The sequence below is a fragment of the Varroa destructor genome, unplaced genomic scaffold (genome assembly GCF_002443255.2).
Source record: "Varroa destructor unplaced genomic scaffold, Vdes_3.0 BEIS01000004.1, whole genome shotgun sequence".
Classification (NCBI taxonomy): domain Eukaryota; kingdom Metazoa; phylum Arthropoda; class Arachnida; order Mesostigmata; family Varroidae; genus Varroa; species Varroa destructor.
The window spans coordinates 2,175,854-2,181,997 of NW_019211457.1; the positions used below are offsets into that span (position 1 = coordinate 2,175,854).

At 43.9% G+C, this 6,144-nt stretch overlaps 1 long non-coding RNA gene across 1 annotated transcript; it reads left to right on the top strand.

Annotated features, from left to right (window-relative positions):
- Positions 1-80: 80 nt before the first annotated feature.
- LOC147755733 (uncharacterized) lies at positions 81-3,611 on the top strand. The gene is made up of 2 exons (XR_015326979.1): positions 81-437; positions 2,888-3,611. It is a non-coding gene; the product is annotated as an uncharacterized LOC147755733 (long non-coding RNA).
- Positions 3,612-6,144: the final 2,533 nt, after the last annotated feature.

Consider the following 6,144-nt stretch of genomic DNA (forward strand, 5'->3'; position numbering starts at 1 on the left):
TCTTTCTGCTTCGTGTCTTTCCCTGTTTCATTCAAACTTGCGCGGTTCGCGCTGGGCCTTTCTTTGCCGCCCATCGCTGACCTCAACAGATGCGTTCCCTCATAAGCACAGTAAGCAAGCGTGAGCTAAAAGCTGCTCACTTTAAGCCGTCGAGTAGCTTTTGTAGAGGTAGAAACGTCAGGTTACAGAGTATCGAAACTACCTTAGTTCGGCTGCATTGACAAGACTAATGTAAACTACAAACCCTCGCCAATATGAGGAGACGCCGGTGGCAAGAGACATTACAGGATGGAACAGGCCTACGTAGTACTAAGATGGTCGCATGGTGTTCGCGAGTGAAACTGTCGTTGACGATGCCTATAGTAGTCTTCATTAGCGATGTAGAAATGCAGAAGTGGGGGAAAGCCGACTCGAAAGGAGCCACAGGCACACAAGAGGTACCTAGCAATGACTGACTTTGCATGATAGGGCTGCCTTACTAAGTCTATGAATACTGTTCAAGCGTGTGTAGGTTTTTCGCTAGGCTTTCCTCGTTTTGTCTAGTTCGCGAAAGGTATCGACAGGACGATTCGATACGGACGTTTGTATCGGCCTTCGTGTGCGATAGCTACACAAAGAGAAGCATGCATAAAGATACTGTACCTCATAACTCTTCAAATGCCAGTACATGTTAGGTACCCTCGCATGTTCTAGAGACTAAACCCAGGGCCCGTTTGCTGGCGCAGCGTCTGTTAACGCGTCCTAAGAACTCATGCAAGACATCTTTATATATATAACTACACTGATGTCTTCGTAACGTTGGCTATGTGAACCTACCTCTATACTAAATGTATGAATATATGGTTCCATGTGTGTGTACGCTGAACGAAACTATTTATATGCAGCAGACCTACAACGGGGTTCGCTAAAGCGAGATATCGGTAGGCGGTGTTCCCCCCCCGAAAGACTGCCGATGAGAAGGCGGTCTGGCTTGCCTTGCTATAGCTGTGGGGCCATCGGATCGAATCCGGAGCGATCGAGACGATCCAGATCAAGCGATTAGGGTTTACACATTGGACTCTACCTGGCTAGCCTGGTAAAAGCAATATCAGAGATCGGTCTTTGTGGTGGCGCCTCCGGAGTGGGTGAGAGGATAAGCGAGCATACACGCTTCTCCTAGGACATAATGTTATTCTCGCTCACCTCATCTCGATCGCGTATAAGGGCGATACACGCATACAGGCAAAGGTAACCGAACGATGTAGGCTCAGAGGCTCCGCAGGGGTGAGAAGTTACAAAGGTCCTAATACTTACCTTTAGAGCGTAAAGCCTGTCGCAGGCCGCAGAACGACTTTCGAAGCGGAATTGGCTACCAATTCGGCACCTAACCACGTAGGCGAAGGTATATTACTGCAGACGCCAGCTTCAGCGTGGATAATTTTGCAACAAACAAGGAGTGAGCAACGGATTGCAGGGAAAGCAAACACACAATAGACCCGCAGGCGTCGTGTTACCTGCTGAGTAGTGGATCCGTCTGGTGGTGATGGACCGATTTCCTTGGAGTCAGCTATTATAACCAGTGAGAACCGGCTGGTTCCATCACGAATCAATTGCTGATGTTAAGTTGTCGTTAAGGCTTCAACAGCGACAGCGGCAACAACAATTATCGTCTGTGGAACATTCAGAAACTTTCCTAACAATATGTGTTTGTATAAGAAAGGAGTGTTCATACCGTCTGCCTGACGGGTCGTATTATACTATATGCAAATAAGGTAAAGGCCTGACTTTTGTCGACTGTCGTGACCTTAACCATGTGCACGGCCATATTTAGGTAGAATATGAAGAACAGTAGCCTGAAAGAAATTACCTATTCATTCAAAGGCTTAGAAATTATACGATTTTTTAATCGTGTCCAAATAGGCGATATTTTTTATTTTTAAATTTATCTTTATATTCTAATGTACTTTATTATCATGTTGTTCCTAAATAGAAAATATCTGCTTTGACCTCAGATTAAATGACTACCGCATCGTCATTGAAAACAGCTATTTTCTTTTCGTAAAATTTACTTAAATATTATAATAACTTTTTTATTAATGAAAAAATGCTGGTCTTCTTTTTAGAAATTGGGGTCACGCGAAGAGTCCGATTTATCACCATATAAATTGTGCTGTTCTGAACACTAAGGTTTCCCATAGACACAACATAAAAAGTATTTGCAACAAAACTAACCTATTAGTAATAATAACAGAGACAACATAATTCTGTCTAATAATGTTTATTCAATTCGATATTTTTTTTTCTGTTTATGAACTGGTTGCTCACAGTGGAGCAGGTCAATCTAGGCCCATGCCTATTATGTTGTTACGCACATGGTGTAGGTTTTTTATTGTCCTCACTTAGGGGAAGGGGGTGCTGATATCGCATCTGTTCAAAATGTACTCATTGTTAAATTTAGTTATTTTAGTCTATCCTGATAAGCACAGTTTTATCGATACCTAGTTACATTCATATATAACTATACGTGACGTTTTTAGGGTGACAACTGTAACGTCTCGATTATAAAAACGGAAGCCAGAAAAATATATAGATTACTATTTTCTAGATTTTTAAAAAATACACATTGAACCGGTTTTCAGTCCCCAAGTTGTTAATTTTACCAATATCCTTTTACTTCGCAGGACGAGTACTAATCTAGCAAGTAACATCACTCATATGTCTGCCGTCAAGAAATTTTAGCTACTAGCTATTCCCCACGGTATTATTGTAGTTTCTGGCCCTTTTCTCTTTTTCGACATATATTTTTGCGCTTCTTTTGTTCTAAATCTAGATGATTGAGATAAGCTTTCTACTTAATGATAGTTAACATTTGTGTGTCGTCCTTCCTTCGTCTTTCTTTTTTCTTTAGGCCACTAGGACATAGACGTCGGAGAATGACGTTACGATCAGAACAAAATCATCCGATGAGCAGTTGATTTTGTGACTGAGACACGTTCCTCGTCGGAGCAGATAGCCAGACCTTATTGAGCTCACATAATCCTCTCGTGTAGTTATACAACAAGTTCAGCGGTAAATCGCAGATCTTTCAGACTGTCGAATCTACCTGTCGCATACGTCTGTCTGCGGTACTTGACGTCACCTGTAGCTTTTGTCTCTACTCAGAGTTCTGCCCTGAACGACTCTGAGGCGGTAACAGCTCCCCCCTCCCCAGCCTTCATCACTGGGCCTCGTATCAGCTCTCAGGACAGGTACGTCTCGCACTCGCCCTTGGGGGTCACCATGCCGTTGTTGCCGGTTTTGTTCCTTGGTCGATGGGCTTCGTGGGCGCCTCAAACAAGAGGTCATCGAATCCCGCTGTGAAATGCTAAGATAATCAGGAGGGAACATGAGGTAAAAATGCCAGTCTGCTTGTGTCCATACGTAAATCAGGCGTCCATACGTAAATTATTGGAAATCTTGTTTAAGCGCTCTTGTTTCGAGGAGATGGTATTTAAGTAGTGAACTTTGTCGTCTGCTATCCTAGACGTATAGCAGAATATCGGTTAGGCTAGTTATGACTACTGTTGCTATTGGTGTAGATTTCAGTGGTTAATAAGATCAGCAATAAATAAGCCGCCTTGTTTGTATTCAAATTGCGCCATGTTAATAATAGTCATTTACATGCCAATCGAACGTGCATGCCTAGAGTTGACACCCGCCGTGTTAGGCACGTTTAGCCGTTATAGCGAAGGTACACACGTGCGAATTGTTCTACTAATGCTAATATATGGCTGATATAAGCCAGCGTTAGACGGAATTTTTGCTCCGCAGTAATATTCATTCGCAGGGTTCTTAAAAACTCCATAGACGATACAACTTATTTAGCACCAGATAGTAGTTTTGTTAAAGAGGATATTGCCTCGAATTCATTGATGTGGCCATTAGCGCCAGCTTGGTGCACTTCATGACACCTCGGTGTTATGAGGTCGAACATGTTTACGTTTGTACTGCCATATACAGTAGCAACGTCGTACGCGTCACGAATGCAACCAAGCAATTTGTTTCCTCCACATTTCTATGCTTCGAAATTAGATTTTAAAAGTTGAAAAAACATCAATTTTAGTATCGAAAAAGGCTATTTTTATAAAAAGTAAAAAATAATCTTACAAGGGTGCTACCCTAACAGTTGATGAAATTCAACCATGAACTTAGAAAGTTGTTGTCAAACTATTAAGGCGTGTGTGCTATTTACCGGACTGTATCGTTCATTGCTTTTGTGTCGCATGAAGATAATCACATGAATCTATACACGGATCATGTTAAACTAACACATTACCGTACACAGTTCGCTTCGTGCACCATAGACCCCGAGACGGAGGAGGCGTCAGACTGAAGTGCCATAATGTTAGTACAACGCATGAACGAGTTCAAGAAGTTCGAAGATGATGGGGAACACCAGACAACTGTCGCGGTTTGGTCAGGCGTGACCAACGTGCCGATGTTTTATGTATAGCTAGCCCTCTGAAGTCGAGCGCGATCTCGCGATCTCTAATCGAAGAGCAATAGAAAGAATATCGGACCCGATCTTCTGATCATACGAAGCATGAGCATCCACGCGATTATCGCGATCTGATTACGCTTCGCTGCCCGTAGTGACTGCACCCGTGGGCCATAGCGCCCACTCAGTAGAATCCACACTGAATCCAACCAGACGCCTGCTACCCCATGGATGTTGACATTGTCTTCCGAGTCTAGTTGGAGTTAGCGGCGTTGAAAATGCCCCACAGTCCATTGGCCTTGCCGTCATCCATCGACCGTAGCCTTCCGTAGGTTCTACCATTGTGCATTTTCGTAACACCGATCAGATCAGCTATCACTCACATTGAAAGCAGTCCGTCAACAACAGGTAGCCTATACGGCGGGCCGGCTAAAAACCGTCCTCCTTTGAGTATCGTTGCGATCAACGAAGAACTGCGCGAGTCTGCAAGAAGTTGAAGCAACGCTTCGAGTAGGTCTAAGCAGAGCAGTTAGGTCTGTTTCTTTCTCACAGGTAAGAGCTACCGCCAATCGTGTAGCCGTGGATGTGTCTGCCTGCGTGAGTCCTATCTGCTATTCAGCCTGCCTCAGCTTGAACACCGAGCCAGTCGACCTGTTCCTGCTTTCACGTCCTTAAAATAACAAGCTCATTCGCGCAGAGCTAATCCCGCTGCAGAAGTTTGCGACGATGCCGACACTGCCACCGTCGACACAGAGAGAGGTACGACACGAACGGTCGTTGGATGAACCGATGCTTCATGTAATGTAAATACCAAATCAACACTGACTGGTTATCCTCTGGTTAATGGTGGATATTCACTGTAGCTGGCTCACCAAGGAAGAAATCGCGAAGAAGTTACGAGACGACGAGCTGTCCTGGCTGGTGTGGTGTTGACGTGGGGTCGATTTTTCAATCGGCGAATAGTTCATTTATGACGTTGATGAGATCACAGACATGGAGTACGCCGATTCCTTCTACGGGATACGATTGGTCAACGAGCGGCGTTTGAATGTGTGTGTACAAAGAAAAGAGACGTGAAAGATGCAGATGACAGATAAATCGAAGGAACAAGTCGCTCCTGTCTGGCGGAAGGCGAATCGATCCGGGGTTGTGGCCACTTCCGAACTCGACAAGGATAGCGAGATTGAAGCATTTGCTAATGGAGACAGCTAGTGACCCGCTTCACCGTACGATCTGGGCTGTCAGTATTCGTTTTCTATATTGATAAGAGCTCTTGAAGTGTAATACGAGCCATGAGAGCTTCCGCGTCGGGAGAAAATGAGAATTCAATGGTTTCGAATGTGACGCATGGTTGATTTGAAGGTGTGACTGGTGTACCTATAGCGGGATTTGTAGTAATAGTTCAGAGATGGCAGTTGATCTAAATTGGGTTTTATTGATATTAGGATACGCAGATAAGACACATTTAAAAAAAAAGAGCCATAACCAGAATAACATGATCTCATCTATTTATTCGGTTTGCCTTTTGCCCTCAAGGTTGTTATGTTCTTACGTTGTTGGGTTGATGCTTGCCAACCAAGAGCGGCTATTACGACCCAAAACAGCTCTTAAAGCGATGGATTGCCAATGTAGACGTTTCTTGACGGAACTTGACGCTCTCTTTACGCTGTACCAAATTGATATAAATA